This window comes from Rattus norvegicus, chromosome 2 (genome assembly GCF_036323735.1).
Source record: "Rattus norvegicus strain BN/NHsdMcwi chromosome 2, GRCr8, whole genome shotgun sequence".
NCBI classification, from domain to species: Eukaryota; Metazoa; Chordata; class Mammalia; order Rodentia; family Muridae; genus Rattus; species Rattus norvegicus.
In genome coordinates this window covers 139,379,498-139,401,928 of record NC_086020.1, presented here as the reverse complement: position 1 = coordinate 139,401,928, position 22,431 = coordinate 139,379,498, and the positions used below count along the sequence as shown (strand labels likewise).

The 22,431-nt window shown below is 42.6% G+C and overlaps 1 protein-coding gene and 1 long non-coding RNA gene across 4 annotated transcripts in view; both read right to left on the bottom strand.

The window, feature by feature from the left end:
* The window catches only part of Lhfpl6 (LHFPL tetraspan subfamily member 6), a 197,931-nt gene that overhangs the window by 72,812 nt on the left and 102,688 nt on the right, over positions 1–22,431 (bottom strand). The window lies entirely within an intron of this gene.
* The window catches only part of LOC120100819 (uncharacterized), a 105,013-nt gene that overhangs the window by 37,050 nt on the left and 45,532 nt on the right, over positions 1–22,431 (bottom strand). For all 3 annotated transcript variants that reach the window (XR_005500954.2, XR_010064281.1, XR_010064282.1), the window contains exon 1: positions 1–22,431. This exon is cut by the window's left edge; it is cut by the window's right edge and continues 45,532 nt beyond it. This is a non-coding gene — a long non-coding RNA (uncharacterized LOC120100819).

Here is a 22,431-nt window from a genome sequence, read left to right as displayed (position 1 = left end):
TTTCTGTGCACATAACTGTAAGGTTCTCGCCTTCTCCTAGTGCCTGGTGATTCCCGTTAACAGAACCATCAAGTTGAAGTGTGTTCTCAAGTAAATGAAATCGCTCACCAAATTGCCCTCTCCAGCTGTATGACTGGAGGAAGCAGCTGTAATGCACAGACCTTGGAGAGGGCCAAGCAGAGAGCATTGCCAGAGCACAGAGGGGTAAGGACTAACATGCCGGGCATGAGGACCAGCCCCAGAGCTAGTCAGGGAGACAGACCCAAGGATCTCCCCATCCTGGTTAGACGAGTACCTGTATCCTCTTTAGTCCATACTGTGTCCTCAGAGAGCTGATAACATCCACGTTTGATAAATGGACACTAAGACTTAGCAAGTGAAATGCTTTGCCTAGAGTATTCTAATAGAGGAGTAAAGGTAGACTTTTCATTTGTGTTCCATTCAAATCTCCCTAACCTTGGAGCATGCCATTTTGACCAAATATGTGCAGTGATTTTGCTTCGTTAATGGTCTTTGCCTTAATCCACCCACATTCTGTTCTATATCAGCAATAACAAGTCACCTGAATTGGGATGAGGTGTCCATCAGTGACTGCCCACAGAGAAAGCTAACTCTCAACCTTGGGCTCTCTGGTGCTGACTTCTAACTGCTCGTTAATTAACTACAGACTAATCAGACTCAGAGCCCTTTAAACCACAAGTCTGCATCGGCTCTTTAGCAATGCACAGTTAATGTGCATTGGTTTGAACGTGTCCTGCTTAAGATGAAGCTTCTCCGAATTATAAGACACAGTCACATACATAAAAGGTCTCTTTCTCTCCCCTTTTCTTTGTTTCTTCTTTTCTGCTGTTTCAAAATTATCAGTTTACAGAGGATGGGGGTAGCAATGACTAAAACACCATCCATATTTTTTTCATAGTAATAAGGCTTATTATACCTTGTTACATTTTTTGAGGGGGGTGTGGAATAAACTCATTGGTACCTAGGGATGTTTAAAAGAATGTGGAGTTAAAACAAAACCTCAGACAAACAATTGACTTTCCACCAGACTTATTTAGCTCCTGTAATTATTGAAACAGTATCAATGATTGATAATGCGAATTCCCAGTGGGAAGTAACATGTCCACATGTGGAACTGGTATAGTCAAACCCATATCCCTTATCTGGGGCCTGACTTTAATATCACATGAAGCATGTTCTCCATACTAGCTCCCATGTTCTCCACACTGGCTTAGCACCATCCACCTGCTTCTCACCCCAACTGAGTAATCCAGGGTCTGGTTCTTGAGTCAGAAGAAGCAAGATTTGGGTGTTCCTGTCATTCACATAGGATGAATGGGGTTTGGGTCATTGTACTTCTTGCCCTATGAACTACTAATAATTTTCAACAGGATGGGAAATGAGAAACATGAAGGAAAGAGTAGGATGGGGAGGGGGGTTGTTTAACAATTTCCTCTGTTTTATAGTCCACCTCAGAGAAAAGCTGTTTTAAGACACAGGATATTCTGAAGGAGCTTCATTACATAGGGAAGCTCCTTAAGTTCAGGAGGTAAACAACTCAAAAGCATCAGGAAGTCCCTGAAACTGACAAGGTACACTATCTCCATCCCTTCCCAAGCTTATATAAGCAGCAAGGGCAGCCTTGTGACACTCTTAGACAAGCCAAGTTGCCTTAAAGAATTGTAGACCAGTTTAGCTGACAAGAGACCACCTGAGCTTCCTGAAAGACACTCTGTAACTTAGCTGCTATATGCTCCAGGGTTCCAGATTTCATGAGCTGTCACCCATGCTAGGGTGGAATTGGTGAAGCATCTGTCTTGGAGTCATTTCCCCTCACCCTCTTCCTATAAGTAACCTCAATAAAGCTCATTGGTTCACCAAATTGGACACCAGTGGTATCTTTACTTTGGTCTGTCATTGGTTCCCTAACTGGGGTGAGTAGATGTTTGTTTACATGTCTAAAGAATATAGTCACATAACAGGAAGAGGGGGAAGAGAGCACAGAAGCTGTAACAAGAAGTAGGGAAAGAGAATACAGAAACTATTCTTTCATTCCTTCTCCCTCAAGTGATACTGCCTCACTTCATTTTCTATATTCATTCTAATTTCTTAAATCAAGATATTCAGACTACCTTCTCCAAAACCCCTCGTCTTCATGCATGGTAACCAGATGCTGAACTACAGCAATCACATGACTAGAGTTGGGATGGTTGCCTTCACTTCAGAAAAGTGGAGGGCATAGATCTCACAGCTACAGAATTTTAGCAGATGCATACTTTGTGGGTTACATTTAATTTAGAAGCTCAACTCTTTATGGAAAGAACATTTTCCAAATTACAAAGCTACACAGGGCTGTTATTCAGGGCACGTGTTGAGTTAAACAGGCTGACCTGTGGATATTCTTTTATGAATCAACACACAGTTTCATCTTTAGTTCCAAGTAAATACATTTTAAAGCTCCATCCACTCTTTTTGTAGGAGCATTGTTGTACTGGGTCTTGTGCATTTACTCATGGAGTAGAAATGTGGAAAACAGAAGCCCATACTTCGAGAAGGAAGGAATGATGCTATTTAAAGAATCTGGCTCATTGGATGTTTTCTATAATTATGGAAAGCAAGACCAGGCATTAGACAGAGTTCAAATTACTGTTATTCTCAGTATCTCTGCTTTCATTTTCTATAAACAAAGTACAGTAGAATGTATACAGTTATTATGATTATGTCTGGTAGTTAAGATTTAAGATATATGCATGGGGGCTGGCTGTGGTGGCATCTGCAGTCCCAGCTGCTTGGGAGACTAAGTGGAGGATTTTGAATTTGAGATCAGTGTGGACAATGTGGACAGACCACACTTCACAATAAATAAACAAACAAACAAACAAACAAACAAACATGGGCAAGTTTCACTAAGACACAATGACAGATATATTTATTAGAATTTTAATTTATTCATGAGAGAAGACTAAATCCAGAAAGGTAAAATATTTTGTTTTCAGATATTAATCCAACAAGATCTTTAAAGCTATTTAAAACACCTATAACAGAAATAACTTACAGAAAAAGCATAATGAATTCTTCAGTGAGTACTTTGCAAGGCAAAAAAAATTTTTTTTGTTAATGGGTCAGGGTTTGTATTCCTGCAGAAAACGTCATGACCAAGAAGCAAGCTGGGGAGGAAAGGGTTTATTCAGCTCACACTTCCACATTGCTGTTCATCACCAAAGGAAGTCAGGACTGGAACTCACACAGGGCAGGAAGCAGGAGCTGATGCAGAGGCCATGGAGGAATGTTACTTAATGGCTTGCTCAGCTTGCTTGCTTATTGAAGCCAGGACTACCAGCCCAGGGATGGCACCACCCACAATGGGCTCTTCCGCCTTGATCACTAATTGAGAAAATGCCATACAGCTGGATCTCATGGAGGCATTTCCTCAAGGAAGGCTCTTTTCTCTGTGATAACTCTAGCTTGTGTCAAGGTGACACACAAAACCAGCCAATGGGAGAAAGAACTAATAGGTTTAGATTTTCAGAGAAAGATTTGGGGGTGGACAAGAAGCTGGTAACACATGGGGAAAGACACATTATGTGGGAAGCAGATCCCTTAACTGACTGAATCAAGTCCGTATATAAATGGACTCATGGTTCTAGACTTTAATTTCATAGAATCAAGGGAAGTCTACATACCATCGGACACAGCTTTCAAGCATACTTCATATCTGTTTTTCACATGCACAGAACTAGAAGTCAGCTAGACTGAATGGCCAGCAGTGTTACCTTACTAGGTGATATCAATGAAACATCTACTAAATCCAAGTGTGCTTGAAGCACACTTAAAATGGGAGGCCAAAAGTCCATTCAATTCTAAGTCATGGACATTACACGTTTTAGTTATAGAGTTATAAAGATTTAAAGCTACAATCTTTTTATTAATGTGTAATGGGTCAGAGTATAAGTGGGCATACTATTAATAATTACTGGAAAGTGGTATTGAAAGGAAAAAATATTGAGGCTAAAGTCACTTTTCTATAATTATGTACCAACGTGGATTTACAAACTTTCTTTTTAAATATTTTGACATGAAAAATTGTTAACATTCACATCAAAATCTGTCTGTAGATGAGTCTAGATTTGTGCAGCACACTGCCCCGCCTTTGATTTATACAATGGCATTTTCACAGGATAGAGGATTAGATATAAAATGAACTGTCTTATCTAAGCTGTGAAGATTTTATTAAGAAGGGCAACAATGGGTCCTACATAGGAAAATAAGTGGAATTATGTTCACCTAGAATTACTAACACTGACTCAATTGCCAAGTGACCCAAGGTCAATGGTTAAAGTGCTTCTGACACACAAAAGAATTACAAGGAATCTCTAACTAAAGTAGAATAATTCTGGTTGTACAACCAACTGTATGTCAGACTGGCCACTTTGGGTTCTGTATTGTGAGGTCTCACAAGTATCTGTCCATCAGCCTTGTACATTTGGGACACAACTTAGAATCAGCAGCTAGTGACCTTGAAGCCAAGCAATGAAAGTCTCTACTAGGTCTTGGAGGAGAGATCCTTACCACCAAAGCTAGATGTTACTTCCTTTTATGTTTTATCTAAAAATGTTGCAAGTTTGCTGTCCTGTTTGCTAAGTCCAAGGAATACTAGAAGCCATGAAAAAAGGGATTAGGGGTTGACCTAGATCCTATGAGAAAAAAGAAATGATGGCCAGCAATAGAAGAGAAAATTGAAAGCCCATTAAAAGAAGAACTTAAAGGGTCCAGTGCTCCGCGGAGACAGCATTAGGACTCAACACCATGCAAAAGGCACCAGGAGAACAAGTAGGCTAGACTGTGGGGAGAACTGACATCTATTCTTAAGAAAAAAAAAATGACTATTTTCTAATATGTGTGTGTGCTTGCAAGTGTGAGCAACCTCTCTATATAGATGCACCCTTACGTGTCTACATCTCTAGCTACAGAGCAGTGCTTTAGTCAAAGAATTAAAGCTCATTTTGCCTGCACTCAAGAATGTTGCTAGTGCACTCAGCGGGATTCAGTGGTGGCTTCTGGATCTCTACCAAGAAGAGCTGGGTTTTGTTAGGTTTAAGCTAAGTGGATATCATTTTCTACTGGTCCAACCCATCAAACATAAATTTTTATATGTAGCTGTAGCCAATCGTATATACTTCAAAACATCATGGACCATCTTATGACTTGTATTTTTTGTTATGTTATGTTTTACTGTACCTAATTATAAAAACTAGGTAAGACAGGGCTAGAGAGATGGCTCAGCAGTTAAGAGCACCAGCTGCTCTTTCAGAGGTCCTGAGTTCAATTCCCAGCAACCACATAGTGGCCCACAACCATCTGTAATGAATTCTGACGTCCTCTTCTGGCATACAGGTGTACATGTGGATGGGCACTCATACACATAAAATGAATAATAAAAAAACTAGATTAGGCTATAAGCCTATAACTGGATAGTGGGGACTCAGACTTGGCATGAAAAGTGTAATTAGCGTCCTAATGGAAATGAAAGTGAGGACAAAAATGCTGACACTTGAAAGGGATCCTATTGAGATGCTCAACCTGATGAACTCACTGTGGAATGTTTGTGTGGTGATTTACTTCTGGGTCTCAGGAGACAGCAGGACACTGAAGCTAACTGTGGCTCCCGTGGCCCTGAGGAAGCATGCAGCGAAGCTCAAGTGGGAACTGAATGATTTCTTGTGGTCATGAGATCCACTTAGTTCAGCAAGGGGCAAGAGAGAGCTAAATAAGTTTCTGAGTCAAGGGAAGAAACTATTAAATCTGTTTGTATTTCTTGCGAAACAAAGCTAAATCTGTTGCTTCCGCCCTACCCCCACCAGAGTGACTGATAGTGGGAGATCAGCAAGAACAAAAGGAAAGCAGCAACTGGCACTACGACTTCATTGTAAAGACAGCTCTCCCATAGGCAACTGGGTGGTTTGGTTTAAGAAGATCGGGATTTGTTATTGATAATCTTTTCTAGGAAGCAAGGAGTCAGTGTGGAGACTTTTACATGACCTGACTAAAGGAGAAAATGGTTCACAAAAAGCCACCATCAGATACACACAGTATCTTGCACATATTGAATGAAATTGCTTCGCTTATCCTTGTGCACTGGTCAGAAGATGAAAGAGGAACATTCTAGAGTATACACGGGCTGTTTACTGCCCACCCTTAGAGTGGAACCATTTTTAATTCAAGTTCTATTAGCATATGCCTTGACTGAGAGTTGCTCTCCAGTAACTCTCACCCAGTAAGGAAAAGCCAAGTGGGGTTCATTTTCCTCTTTGATCAGCTAACACCCTTCACTGACATTCCAATCGACTAAAATATATTCAAACACATTCTGCTAATTATTGAGAGAAAGATCCTATCTCAGTGTGGTAATAAAACTATAGGAAACAGAAATGAAAGACTACAGAAGATACCAGTGGATTTGTGTAGTGCTGTTTGGAGAATTAGTGTGCTTAAGAAACGTTTTTTGACAAGGGTCATGAACCAAGTGGACAGGGACCTCATGGAGCCCTGAGAGGATCCTGGCTCATTAAAGGAACAAAATGTTTCTACAGAAAATGCGTTATACATAACTCTCTCTCAAGTTGAAAAGCAAAGAGCATCAGACAGCTTAAAAGAGGTCAGCAGACTGATCCCAGCTGAGGCCATCCTTACTGGGCTACAGAAGGGCTGGAGGCAACTCAGAGGATACCTGAGGTTTAATTCACATAAGCCTCACAGGAAAAGAAAAACAGAATAGAAGTCTGCCTGAATAGCCGCCATAAGCTTCCAGACGGTGGAGTACTCACAGAACTTAACAAATAATGCTTGCCCATCAAAGTGAAACTCTTCTGTACGAAGCCAGCTAAGCCCAGTTGCAATGTGATAGCCCAACTCTGAAATGCCACCTTTGGCATAAACGAGAAAAAGGAAGTCACACACTTTATGTTGAGTGTCATTCCCAACATGTTCTTAGACTCTGAAGAGAAGCAATGGAGCAGTGGCATGCACTTCTCTGCCAGTGGGGTCTTGTCTCTGTTACAGTGTGGGGTGACAGAAGACTGTGCACAGACTCTCACATGGACCTAATTACGATAACGCCAGATGATGGTCATCTCGCACACATCCGCCCTCTGTGCCTCGTTAAAATCTCTCCTTCAGATGCTGAGGGCTGGATGTCACAGGCACATTTCAAGCTCAAGGAAGCAGAGTAGGACTGTAGCCAATGGGCAAATACAGCATTCAAAGCAGATAAATGCATTAAGTGTATTGACTAGGACCACTCTTCACTCACGGCCACTCTGTCCTATGTTAGGACGCTTGTGCTTTGCCTAGCTGGCTTGTTCTCCGTCCTACTAGTCGACCCTTGGCTTTCTCCATCTACAGCCTTTCTCTGGAGAGGATGACATCACTGCTATTCTACGAGAAAAGGTAATATATGTGTGTCACAGAGACAGCCTGCAGAAAAACTGAGATGCCGGGAACAAAGAGTCTCCCTGGAATCCTGACCTTTGCAGGTTTTTATGCAGTGCTCACTGCACTTAACTACACAGACCAGATGGAGAAACACACAGGGCTGTTCTTATCTTCAGCTTACCCTGGGAACTGAGTCATTTTTTTTTCATTGAAAAGAATCTATTTTCATAGACTTTCCTTGAAAAACATCATCTAAGTGGGCATGGTGATTCTAGCTTGAACAAGATGTACTTTGTTCAAATAAAATATCCAAGCGGCCTATCATTGAATATGCATGCGGAAAGTACATAAGCAAATTAAGGAAGATTAATTAGGCCACATCAATTTTAGGTTTATGCAGTGTTTGTAGTTTTCTTGTAAATAAGCCTCAAGTTCATATTTAAATTCATGCCTTTCATCTTAAAAAGCAAACAAATTTTATGTATCATTTTATAGTGCTCGTTTTTTTTTTGTTGTTTTTATTTTTAGAAAAAAATCTTATGGTAATATTTGATTTTCATTAAACTGTTTGAAATTGGGAAGACAAGTTAGCTCTGTTTCAGACTAGAAACTGATATTTGAAGAAGTGAAAATTAGGGCAACACACTGAGTAATGCAACCGTCTCTAACTCACTGGGAAGTGCCGTACTTGAAGCGAGCGCCTTCTCTCTGCTAGGGCAGCTGTGTTTTCATTCATTTGATCTTCAACACCCAGAAACTAAGAACACGGACTACTGAAACCTGTTTGCCAGGACTCGATAAAGACCCAGTAAGTAAGCCAGGAAGTGACTGAAGAAAAAGAAAATCCAACTTCCTTCTTGACACACCAGACCATCAGCTGTGAGATAACTGGAGGAGACTCAGTTCAAGGCCAACCCTCGGAGTTTTGAGAGTTAATATGCGTTGCCTAAATATAGTTCACTTAGGTCGTTCTCCTTCAATCCCCAAGCAAATGCGATTGATTTTATAATTATTTACTCTGTTGAATGGTCCGGCCACTTTGCTTACATCCTAGGTTAATGGTTTTTAAAAACGTTTAAATTGAGACACTAAGGAGCATTTGATCTCAAGCCACCATTACAGCTTTAAAGCTTATTACTATTGTTTGTGAGTAGCTTCGTGCCATGTACAAAGGCTGGGATGTGGATGGAGAACCAGATGATTTGGGGTGTCCTGCCCTATCACTGTCTAGCTTCTTCTTTTGAGACTGGGGTCTCTTTGATGACATTGGAGCCAAACTGGCACCAGCAAGCCTCAGTGACCCTCTGCCTCTCACACTGCTGCAGCTACAGGCATGTGCACAGCCGAGCACAGCTTTTCATGTGGGTGGGAACTGAACTGAGTTCTTCCTGCTCTTGTGGCAGGTGTCCTACCCACCAAGCCCTCTTCGCTCTCCTCATTACAACGCTCTCACATGCCTTTGTTATAGTTATTCTATCTCTGTGGGTCAGCCTAAGAACCTAGCAAGGTGAACGTAGGATTATATCGAGGTGCAGCATCATCTGATCTGGGTGGGGACTCTTGTGTCTTTTCTCAGCAACGCGTCCGTAAGGATTGGAATCAAGAGAGTGCAGAGATGGCTTGGTGGTCAAATGCACGTGTTGCTCTTGTTGAAGACCAAGGTTTAATTCCCAGCAACCCCATGGTGGGTCACACTGCCTATAACTCAAGTTGCATAATGTCCTATGACCTCTTCTTGCCCTCAGCTGAGGGCACTGTATGCACATGTTGCATGTTGTATAGTAGTCAAATCCTTTCTGAAATTTCATTTTAACGTTACTAAAGAATATTTCAATAACTAATATTTGTAGACAAAATGGATGTATAACTATACACTGTCATTGCTCTTGGTTTCTTAGTGATACTATTTTGAAAGACAGAAGGTTTTCACCCAACAGATCACAATGTATGTAATTGCTGGCATTTTAAGCCATTTGGAAAATTAAAGTTCTAGTATTGTTATACAGTGTTCTTTTTGTTTTCTCCCTCTCTTTATTTGCCCTTTAAAGACTTTGTTAATAAGAGTCGAGAACTTTTCAGTTGTTTCATGTCTAAGTCATTTAATAAAATGTACAGAGTACCTAGCGCAGGCCGGCTGGAATGGCTGCAAATATCAGAACCAGCATCCTTAGCTTTCCAGAACCACAATCTGGTTTAGTCATTGAAGAACACAGGACAGGGAAGTACCCACAGCACACTCTGCGCTAACCCATCACATGCTTTCCCCAGATTAAAAAAGGGGGGAGAGGTTAGTGCCATAGACCAACAATGTTCATAAGATAAAAATGCTTATAGTGTTTAAAAAAATTATCTTTGTGGGTTTGTTTTTGCCAAAAGGGATGGCCCAAATCCCGTTTCCAGAAGTTTCATTTCTAGAGAAAGCAGACATTAGTTAACCCAGGAGCTAGGAGGCTGGTCCAGAAGCCAGGGACTTCTGGCAGTTTATGGGAACAATAATCTGGCTTTATTTCACTGGGGCAAGGCTTTGAAGTCTCCTGTTACACTGTGAGGTTGCTGTAATGTGTTTATCAAATGTTAGGAAGCTGTTACTTCATTGGCTGTAATCATCAGCGACAGTATGTGAGACAGAGAGAGAACGGCTTTCCGAAATACATCCAGGGCATTCCATAAATGAACAGATGCATCCAGAAAGCAAAGAAATTGTAGAAATTTCATTAGATTTCTGGTGAGCCCTATCATATAGAGAAATACTCTTACCCAGCCCTGAAACTCACGTCTTTATTCCCTAAACACTCAATATAAAACATAAACACATTGATTCTTAGAGTCGCCCTCGAAGTTGAAGGTTCAGAAAGCTGCAGTATTTTGCCAGCATTAACAACGCAAGAAGAGGCCAGTGCAAGCAAGGGATAGAGAGACACACTTCTTGAGGGCAAACACCCTAGCCGACCTATCTGGATGCACATATGGACAGGCGACAACTTCCTAAAAGGGCTGATTAACCAACTTCAACAAACCTTCCTGAGTGACTTACAGAGTGAGGAGAATGGAGGTCCTTGGGGAGAACTGTGTTTGCTTGTCCAGACTTCAGGCTATAAAGAGGCTGCCTACTTATGTCTTTCACTCCATTCCTGCCTCTGCAGAAGGTCGACATCATGCTCACTTTGATAAACTTGGGGAAATGAAGGCCTCAATAGGTATTTCCTTTCTGGAACACGTCCCAGTGCATTAGTGTATTTATGAAACCAGCAGCCTCAGGATCTTGGACAAGCCCAGGTGCCTTAGTTAGTGTGGTAGTTTGAGTATTGGTCCAGGGAGTGGCACTGTTAGGCGGTGTGGACTTGTTAGAGGAAGTATGTCGCTGTGGGGGTGGGCTTAGAGATCCTCCTCCTAGTTGCCTGGAAGATAGTAATCTGCTTCTGGCTTTCTTTGGATGAAGATGTAGAACTCTCAGCTCCACTAGTACCATGCCGGCCTAGGTGCTGCCATGCTCCCGCCTTGATGATACTGGTCTGAACCTCTGAACCTGTAAGCCAGCCCCAATTAAATGTTGTCCTTTACAAGAGTTGCCTTTGTCATGGTGTCTCTTCACAGCAATAAAACTAAGACAGTGAGGGTTTCCTTGCTGTGAAGAGATACCATGACCAAGGCAATGCTTATAAAGGCATCACTTAATTGGGGCTGACTTACAGTTTCAGAGGCTTAGTCCACCATCACCATGATGGAAAGCATGACAGCAAACAGGCTGGCACGGTGCTAGAGAAGGAGCTGAGAGTTTTACACCTCAATCTGAAGGCAGCAGAAGGGGACTGTCATCTGCAGGCATCCAGGAGGGGACTTAGATTCCCCACTGGGCTGAGCTTGAGCATAGGAGACCTCAAAGCCACCTACACCGTGACACACTTCCTCCAACAAGGCCAGACATCCTGATAGTGACATTCTCTGTGAGCCAAGCATTCAAACACACGAGTCTTTGGGGGCCTATTAGAACCAGCACATGGAAAGGATTGACAGAATCCTGGTGTTTTCACTGAGTTTTATCTCTGCATCTCAAACACGAATTAAAAAATAACAACGAGCCTAAGAGCTTCCTTCAGAGACAGAGAGAGAGAGGGAATATATACAGCTCATGTTCTGAGGACATCACAAAGAACAGAATCAAAGGTCAGAGGCCCCAGGCATCAATATAAACAAAAAAAATTAAAATAAAACCTTAACATGTTAAGCTCTGTACTATATAATTGGGACACTATATGATTTAGTGGGCTTTTTCCACGGGCACAGGACAAATCAGTACGTTGCTGTTACATGTTTCTGATAAAAATGTCAAGATAATCCAATGGAAGAAAGGCCAGACATTTCAATAAATGGGGCTGAATCAACCGCGCAGAAAACAAACAAAGAAAATTCCCTCACACTATGTTCAAAAATGTATTGCACATTTTCTAGGACTCTAAGCAATTCTAAGATTATGGATCTCCATGCAAGAATAAAACTATAATAAAATACCCATGCTGTTTGGTTAGACGTGAATTGCTTAAACACAAACTATGAAAGAAAGAATTGCTAAAATGGGCTTAATCCAAATTAAAAAAAAGTTTATTATTTGAAAGACAGCTGGGAAAACAAGCATAAGCAGCAGACGTGAGAAAATATTTGCAGTGTTCCCTTCTGTATATTGCTTAAATCCCCCAAATGTATACAGAAGTCTTATGGTTCAGGAAAAGAACCCATTTAAGAAGGAGAGAAATGCCTGAACAGGGCCACCACTAAGGAAAGCCCGCAAATGGGCTCTGGGTACATAGAAAGGAGGTTTACCCTCCCAGTTAGGCAGGCAGTTACAGTCAGATGATATTTAAAAGGACACACAGTGTTAGGTTATGGGAAGGATATGAGTCATGGGGTACTACTGTCTGACACTCCTGATGAGGGTACAAAATTATACACCTATTTCAGAAACTGGAATGGTAAAGTCTTATAAAATTATAGGTCTGACCCAGAGAGTCTATCCTTAGGAATTTACTCAAGGAAAGAAAAAGCATATTTACATTTGCCTAAAAGAAAACCACAAGGCAAAATGCACACCAAGGAGAAAAGACCACAAGGCAACCTTCTAAGGTGAGGGAGGTGCTTTATTTATCAAGCACACAGTAGCGGATCTCACCAAATCTCACCATAGCCTGTGTGCATTGCATTGCACCAAAAAATACTTCACAATTCCAAGTCCAGTTCAGGAGAGATATCTTTTTATTCACTGCTCGTGGGCACAGAAAACAATAGGAACAGCTGAGATTAAGGATAATGATCGGAAGCAGAGACCCCCACACACACAATATAAAATGTAGGTCAGACAGAAAATCATCCAGGGGCTTTTATTTTGTAGAAAAATGTTCTCAGAGAGAAAGCCTAAAACCAGCAGCCTCGCTGCTGCTGTGCACACTCAACTGCATAACGGGGAAACAGCTGAGCCCTGTCACAGAGCACTCCTGACGGTCCACAGCAGTCATACTAGGAGGCAGGGAAAGGGCAGGAAGGGACAGGATGGAGAAGACATCAACAGAAGAACAGGAAGGAAGGGGGACAACCAGGAAAACACAGACTCTGACATCTGTAGAAAACTGCCAGGCAGGGAAAGAGGTCATGAAACTTGAACAGTTGGAGGAGAAATAAAAGAAGAAAAGACAGAGGTGTGAGAAATGTCACGAGGGCCAGGCAGGAAGAAAGCAAAGAGACTCGAAGCCGAGGTGAGCCAACAGAGAGAGAAGAAACGAAGAGAGAACAGACTGAAATTAAAGAGGGCTAAGAAGTCCACATTTGAATGCAAATGTGAGCTATGAAAATGCCTGCAGATTATTTTCCCGATAAAAATAAAATAAGGAAATACAAAGAAGTAACGAGAGGAATTTCTCCTCAGATATTTTCAGTATAATCTTGTTCCATCTATGAAATGTAGCTTTCTGGGGGATTATTTTTAATTCAGCTTAAATTAAACTTTTGGCCCAATGAATTTTTTTTTTACATTTTAATGATTTCTTTCAAGAATTTAAAAAATGTTTAGAGATTGTGCTATGCTGAAAAGCAGAGGACCAGCAAGAGGGAGATGGACGGTGGAACCAATCTGCACTCTGGTCCTAGTTCTGAGAGATGGGCGCACACTTGGGCGTCTGCAGTAACGATGCTGGATACACCTTGCCAACTTCAATTATTCCACTTAGCTCTTGTCCTCTCATACCTTCCTACGTATCTTCCTTCCCTTGGTCCTCTTCTCACTGCCTTCCTTCCTCCCTTTCTCCTCCCCACCCCCGTGCCATTTCTTCATTCCATCAAGTGATGCTTTGGGCCAAGCTGAATGCTCAGCTGCTGCCAAGGACACAGAACCACGAGCCATTCAGTTCTGCTAAGCACTTGGACTTGCTGGACGCCAGCTAGAGCTTCCAGTGCTGTGATGTGAAAGAGAAGCAAGTATCACACAGTCTGTCCTAAATACTAATCCTGTCGGAGATGAACGCATGTTTTCCTTTTCTGTGGGAACTTCAGCCTTTTGTATACAACATATTTCTAGTTACACTCTCCTAGTTATCTCTACGTTTCCTGAATGTCATGCCTTCCATTTCAGCTTGGGATTTTAAAATACATCCTGACAAGAAAGCCTGGGGGTCCTTTTGTACTTCAGTCTGTAACCACAATGTAAGGGCAATCACTCCTGACATCAACAAAAGCCACACCGACCTAACTATAGACACCCCCAGAAGAGCCTGCTCTGCTCTGCTAACAATGTGATGTGCTAGAAATCACTTAAACTAGGCTTGCGACTCTCCTAACTGGTGTTGGCATCACAGCCCTCCTTTCAACTCTCCAAGATTCCTATCATCAGAAGGAGCATGGAATAAGGTTGTTTTAACATAACAAATACTATACCTTTATATATCTTAATCCCTTCTCTTAACTCTGTGCTATTCAACTCATCCCCTGAGGATCTGTGAAAATTTCTGTTTTTACCCTGTGACCAATGGATCTCTGCCAATTAGCAGGTGTTCAATGAAAACTTCCTGAGAGATGTGTGGGGAGACACCTGATATACTACAGAGGCTGCCAAGCTTCAGAAATAGCAAAGTTCTTTGTTTGACTCAAGGTTCATGGACTCAAGGTTGCTTAGCTAACTTGAGATTGTGAAAAGTCTTCTGAATGAACGAAAAGAAAAGTCTGATCTTTCTCCTTTGGTTTCTGCCCCAGAAGGCTGCACACAGTTTCAAGAGGGGACACTGCACAGAGACAAACAGAAAGCATGACAAACAGCTGGCCTAAGACTCAGGCTCTCTCTCAGTGGTCCCTGATTATAAATAGCAACTGGTTCTTTCAAATCACTTAGTGCAGAGCCCAAGGTAGCACTTGTGGGTAACTAATTAACAGTTTGTGGTAATAATTCAATTCGTGACCAGTGAATATGATTTCATAACCATAGCACATCTGCAGAGTCTAAACACTCTACCTGATGGCACTGGTGGCAAATGCCTGTAAACCCCTCACTGGTGAGGATGAGGCAGGAGAATTAAAAGTTTGATGCTACTATATGCAGCAAGATAACAAAGTCACTCTGTCTTTTCTTATGCTGTGATATCGAGGACAGTTTCCTTTCTATTTAGATCTGGGAACATGGGGCTGGGAGGCAGAACCAGGACTAACTTCCAAAAGGTAGAGACAGACGGACAGACAGACAGGAAAACAGAGAGAATGAGAGAGCACTGTAATGCCAGGAAAGACCTTTAAGAGGTGTGAGTGTTGCTTAGGAAAATATTCAACTCTTCTCGACTGGCACCTAGCAGTGCCAAGTAATGATGTGTTTGGTCCCTGAAGGGCACACTAGTGGAGTGCCTGATTTCTAAAAACGATGTGGCTGTCTCCTGAGTGCTTCATGTTAGAGGTGTGGTGATAATGCATTATACTAAGAGATTTTTGTTTGTTTTCCTTTTTAAAATTTTATTTATTATTTTTACACTACAGATTTTATTCCCCTCCTGATCCACCTCCCCTGACAGCTCCACATCCCATACTGCCTCCTTGTCCCTCTTCCTGTCCCCGTGTCTCCACAAGGATGTCCCCACCCCACTCAACCCACCATACCTCTAATCTTCCTGGAGCCTCCAGCCTCTTGGGGATTAGGTAAACTTTTTCTGACTGAACCCTAGACATGGGAGTCCTCTGCTGTTGGAGGCCTCATCTCAGCTGGTGTATGATGCCTGGTTGGTGATCCAGGGTCTGAGAGATCTTGGGGGTCCAGGTTAATTGAGACTGCTGGTCCTCCTACAGGGTCGCCCTCCTCAGCTTCCTCCAGCTTTTCCCTAATTCAACTAGAGGGGTCAGCAGGTTCTGTTTGTTTTTTTTTTGTTGTTGTTGTTGTTGTTGTTTTTTTTTTGTTTGTTTTTTTTGAGACAGGGTTTTACTGCACAGCTCTGGTTGTCCCAGAACTCACTCTCTGGCCTTGAACTCAGAGATCCTTCTGCCTCTGCCTGCTGAGGGCTGGGAGTGTAGGTGTGTACCCCCACCCAGCAAGAGGATGATCTTTTTAAGGAGTGTGCCTTAAAGCAGGCAAATTGAGTTCCTGGAAGTCCCACTCTTGGGAGGATTAGTGTGTAGGATTCAAGAGACCAGTGAGAGAAGGCTAACAAACACCTGGCTGCTCTCCACCTCACAAGCTTCTTCAGGTACTTCCTCTCCTCTGTGATACGGTCCACCACCATACCCTCCTGTGAGGGAGAACGGGATAGATCTTGGACTTCTGATCTCTAAAACTGAGTTAAATGAGTCTTCCTCAGGAGTGTGTTACAGCAACAGGGAGGGGGAACAAAACCAAACCAAACCCTAACAGCTTGAGAAGCCACAATAAAGTCTACTTAGAAACCTGCTGCTGGAGCATTTCCCCATGCAAAGTCTCAGCCCTTCCTACACTGCTACTCGGTCTTTCCTAAGCTTAATACAAGCATTTGCCAGGAGCTCATCATTACCGTTTAGAGTTAGACGCCTCACAACAGACAGATTTGCAGTGGGAAAAGCTGCATGACTCTCTCTCTCTTAGGAGACTAAGTCAGTAGCACCCATCTCAGCCCACAGCTCTGACCACAGCAGTCTCCTGCCTCAGTCAAATGTGTCATGGGAGGTCTACGTTATCTGGTTCACTGTGGATGAGAGCAGAACCTCAGCAACTCGTCCCTTTCCCCTTTTCATCTTTCTCTTCAGAAAGACTGGGGATTGGGGATGGCAATATCTTAACGCCATCTTTGCAGGGAGACGAGGTGGCCCAACCGTCATATGCATGTCCCCAAAGGCTTATTTATCTACACTGGTAAGCTAGGCCCTGACCCAAAGCAGCATTTCCCTAGCAGGGCTGCTTTTCAACTATGCTGCAAGCCCTGTGCTTTGGCGACTGGGTGTTGTTTGGTGTATATGCTACTGCACGTCCCATATCGAGTCTCTGGAAATGTTTAGCAAATTCCAAATGTTTGGTTCTTGCACTCAGCCACACAGTTGTCAAATGTTTTAATGTCACAATCCTCTCTCTAAATAACATTCCTGAATTCTACCATCCTAAGGCTTCTAGGGGAAGCAAACGAGCCTTTATTAGGCAACAAATAAATGTGACATACTATGCTATGGACTTTCTGTTTATGGCCTCTATGAAATGGAGATTAGACATTGCTGTCAATGGTTTATATATAAAGACACAAATTCAGTTGAGTCACAGGGTAGTGCTACAGATGCAGCCTTTCTCCACATCACCCACAGTGGGGGGAAAAACCCCAACAGAGCTCATCGTTATCGGCAGCTGATGGCAATAGACTATCAAGAGTGATGGGTGGTAACGATTCTGGTTAAAACAACAGCACACAGTCCATCAGCAGACTTCACTGCGGTTCACCCACTGATGGGCCCGGCATGAATCTGACCAAGAAATTAGAACCTTGCATGGCCCCAGTCTTCTCTAGCATTTGCCTATAACCATCTCCCAACGCTCATCCTTCACTGTGAATGTACATACTTTCACACTGGGTTGGAAGCAGGCACAGCTGAGCTAAAGTAGAAAATGATCGGGGGCTAGCTCGGTACAGGACTTATGGTAATAAGAGTTGTCAACGTGGCAGAAACATAGCCTGTGTAAAATGCTCTAGTCTCTCCAAATTTCCATACTAACACACACACTGCACAACCTCATTTATTGGGTAGGGATGAAGGTGATACTTCACGTCACCTTAACCCCTATGTAAATGGCTGTGGTAGTCCATGAATCAAGTCCCCATGTGGTATAGAGACTCCCTGTAAATGTCCGAATATTTCTGTTAGGAATTTTCAACCAAGCAACTTAGGATAGAGAAGAGCAGGGAGGTGTGGATTCTCAGTTCTTTCTTGTAGAGATTCTCTTGTAGCAATCGGTGTGGTCAGGGCTGTTGTGGTATACCCAGACTATACGTAAATAATGAACCCTGTTATGGATTGTAGATATGACACTTGTGTCTAATCTGATCTCCCTAACCGGTAAGCTACATGATCTCCAGATACGGAAACTGAGGCAGCATTGTCTGCTGATGCCAATTAAAAGCAAAGGCCTTCATTTGGAAGAGGAAACTGTTGGTGTTGGCAAGGCTGTTCAAGAAGTGGTGCTTGTAGCTCACCCACTACATACACTCCATGGAGTAACCCGCCAGGAACTGAGAGAGCCATGAGCTAGGCAGATGCTCAGAAAGGCAAGGTTTCCAGTGGGATCTGCATTTCTTTTCTAAGTTCAAAGATGAAACAGATCACAAATGTGGACTCAATGGAATTAACACGGTTAAAAAGTCTTCAGTTCAACACAGACGCACCCGTGAGAAAAGATGGCTACGGCAAGTAAGAAGGGCTATTTTAGTGCCAATTAGCTCTGTGCAGTGACAACCCTGAGATATATATATATATATATATATATATATATATATATATACATATATGTATGTATATATGTATATATATACATATATATATACACACACACACACACACATATATATATATATATATATATATCTCAGCAAATTGACAGGTTGATAGGTTGATGCTGGGAAATGGATCCATATAAACTCACAAAGGTTAATCACCATTCTGCATTTGCCTTACCTACACCCAGGAGATTAAAAGATAGCTATCTGGAGATGGAAGCTAAGTGAAACTGAAGGTAAACACATAAGCATAATGGTTGCTAAGGCCTACAAATATTGAACTCAGTGATCTATAGACATTGATTCTATGTGAGAGAGTGTATGTGGAAATGTGGATTAAGACTAAGCTGCTCTAATATATACATACATACATACAATACATATATATATATATATATATAAACTTACACATGCACAATCTAAATTTCTTTTCCATGAAGCCTATTAACTAATAAAGGTATAGTTAGATATGATTTTTATTATTATAACATTTGACAAGCCCAATAATTCAGTAAATAAATTCAACTACCAGGAAAACTACATATCTTCTGTCAGACCTCGGGTCTCCTTTTAAATTTACTTTTATGAATATAGATGTTTTACCCACATGGATATCTGTGCGCATGAATATGTGTACATGCCTGGTGCCCCTGGAGGCCAGAAGATGGAGTCAGATACCCTGGAACTGGAGTTACAGACAGCTGTAATCGGTCATGGTGGTGCTGGGGCTTGAACCTAGTTCCTTTGAAAGAGCAGCCAGTGATCTTAACTACCGAGTCGTCTCTCCAGCCCCAGACTTCATGTCTTAATTTGAGGCTTGAATATCTGGATGGTATGGAAATTATATGATCTCTCTCAGAAAATTTGTTTCTGTCCTTAATCAATGACATACACGCGGGGAAACGCATACTTTGCTGATATTTCAGCTAATTAGCCTGCTCTGAGGTCTCAGATTCACACTGCAAAGGAGTCCTTCAAGCCGTTCAATGTATATTTTACTTGGGAATTGCTGTCTTGAAACAGGGGCACTTATTAGCTAACGAGGAACAAAGAGCCGGTGATCTTCAGGGATGTCTGCTGTCAAACATCATAAATCAAAGACCACTATTGACTGACTGATGCAAGCAGTAAAGCAGACTTTGTTGCCGTGGCGATAACGGAAGGGTTGAAAAAACGTGATCACCCACGAGAGTTTTAATTCTCACAGGATTTCACGGGAACCAGAGAAAGATCTCCACCGTGTTACTAACTTTAGCTATAAAATAATAATTCTCTGCAAAATCGTCCCTCTACAAAATGTTTTTAACCAATGCCAGTTTTTAAGGTGACCTGAGCGGAAGTCACATCTCCACCTATAATTAGCAAGACAACTTCCACACGGCACGCAGGGCGGGCCTCAGAATCCCACTCCTGTCAGTGCCTGTGGAGTCCAGCTGACTCCCTCATTTAGCAGCTCCTCAACATTTTCAGAGCGTCACAGTCCCACCACCTCATTAGTTAAGGAAATTGTCCTGCTATCCTTACATCGTAGCCCGCTAAACTGCTTCCTGCGGCCCAGGCTCGCAATTCCAGGAGGAAAAGTCGAAAATGGGACATGTATCCTAATTGGACAGAGTCACTGGAAAAGGACGAGCTGCAAAGCGACTTGATATTGCTTCCTGGAAATAGCTGAAGCCTCCATCTGTAGGGAACAGCAACAATAAAACACACCGTGTCTGCCCCACACTGGCTTCCAGGTGTGGAAGGTCCACGTGGCTTCAGAAGGCAGGAACGGCTCATTGTACTGACCCAAGTTTTGAATCAACTTGGGTAAGGAGGAAAGGAGGCCGCTGTCCAGTCTGAATTCCTTTCACTAGCAGACGGCAGTGACAACCTGCTGAGGTGTACGTTTGGGCTCAGAAGATCCTGACGACGTGTCACAGGACCCCGTGAACTCATCAGCCTACGTGCCTCGATGCTCATCATCTTCCCTGCAGCACTGCTTTCCTGGCCTTTTAGGGAAGTGCTCCCTTTTGAAGGCCAGGCTTGAGCAGGGATAGCTGTACTTGATGGGGAAAGCCCACTTCTTTACATTCTCTAGCTCCACATCAACCATGAGGAGAAGAGATGTGGAGACACAGTTTGGGAACGTTTAAAATGCGCAACTGATTTTCTAAAATCTTCTCGCTCTTTGGCCGTCGAGCAGCCCCAGGAAGTGAAAAGTGCGACTCCTAGGCTTTGCATTGCAGGCCGGGGAGCCATCCCCTCTGCCACATGTCTACTTGATATCGGCATAAATCACGTTGAAAAATACTGGTTGTTTGCTGGACAGAGGCAAAGAACTGCTGGGTATGTGATAAGGCCGTAAATGTTCCTGTCACGCTTTGGTAATTTTCTTCCCAAGAGAGAGCTGAATGACAACAGAGGGACTGGTCTTGTCTTGCTCCAGGGACCTGGTGGATCATCTGATCCTGAACAGTTTCTGGGGAGGAGGGAGGGAGAGGGGGAGGGGGAGGGGCAGAGGGAGGGGAAGGGAGAGGCTGAGTTCTTTGAGTCAAGTACCATGCAATTCCTTGGCATTTTTGTCAAGGGTAACACACTTTCATGATGCTTTTCATCCTTGGCCACGTTCCAAAAGTAACATCATGATCTTCCCAAGTCCATCAGGGCTACTCGTCATCAGAAGGTAATTATCTGAAAATAGTTTCCTGATCAAAAACATCCAACTGCCTTTACACTGTCATTACCAACGGATTACGACTTCCCTATCTGTGATAAAATATCCTCAGAGGAAACTGAACCGAATTGTTTTTCCCTCATCAAAAATTCATCCCTGGTTTCACAAGGGAAGCAATGCCATTAATAGATTGCATACTTCCTATTTATAAGGCTGGAAAGGTGCTAAGACTTAAGACAAAGACTATAATGGGGCTCAGATTCCAACATTCCATCAAGAAAATGCCTATGCATGCATCGTTTCCCAGACAAGGAATATTTTAGCCAACTTTATACACCTCGGGATCATACTTCTTGATATCCTGGGAGAAAACCTCTCCCTGTGAGACTTTAAGTGTCTACAGTAAGACTTTTTATTTTTACATAACTCATTTCTTTTCACTTCTGTGTATGTTCATGTCTACCAGTCTATACATGGACCAATAACTCTTAGAGGCCAGAATAGGGCATTGGATCCCCGGGAGCTGGGCTTGCAGGTAGCTGTGAGCCTCTGTGTGGATGCTGAGAACCAAATCCAGATCCTTTGCAAGAGCAGCCTGGGCACCTCCCCTCCCATCCCGCTCATGCCCTCCACTTTACAACACATTCTCTTGACGGACAGCTTGGGGAGCAGCGCTTCAAATCCATCTGTGATTTGGGCCATTGTAGAAGTTTAGATCATGGTTTCTTTGTCACAGGTACCACTGAGTGTTGCTCTCTTCCTGGAATCATCCAGCTCAGGGTCCTGTGATACCTTTCCCCTTTCTTCATTGGTTTTCACTACTATAAAGTGTAGAACACAAGAGAGTCACAGACTGTCTCCTCCTGGGAGTGAGCTCCACATCCTGCTCAAGAGACAAAGTTTTGCTTCCTCACTGTCCTTAAGTCAAGCAAGTGGATGATGACATAGTCAGGTTACAGTCAAAAGTAAACCAGGAAAATCATCAGAACTATATTAAGTCCTATGTAATGTAGATTAGGTGGGCTAGTAGAGTGAATTCCTAACGAACATGGGTGGAGTTTAACCCAGTAGGCTCCATCTATCTCCTTGCCAAATAAAGCATAGTATTAAAGGGTAATTAAGTAATTTCAGAGTATGTGATGAATGTTTTTTTGAATTTGAGGCCAGCCCTGGCTCCATATTGAATTCCAGGTCAGCTAGGCTACATAGCGAGGCCTTGTCTCAAAAAGCAAATGAAAAATGCATATGTAAGTAAGATATACAGAGTGAAAATAGGTTTGCTAGAATGAAAAAGTCCTTTAGTAAAACATTTGTAGACTAAGTAAGATACCTCCGCTTGGTGCCTTTCCTTTATCAGCTTTAAAACCACGCACCGGCTGC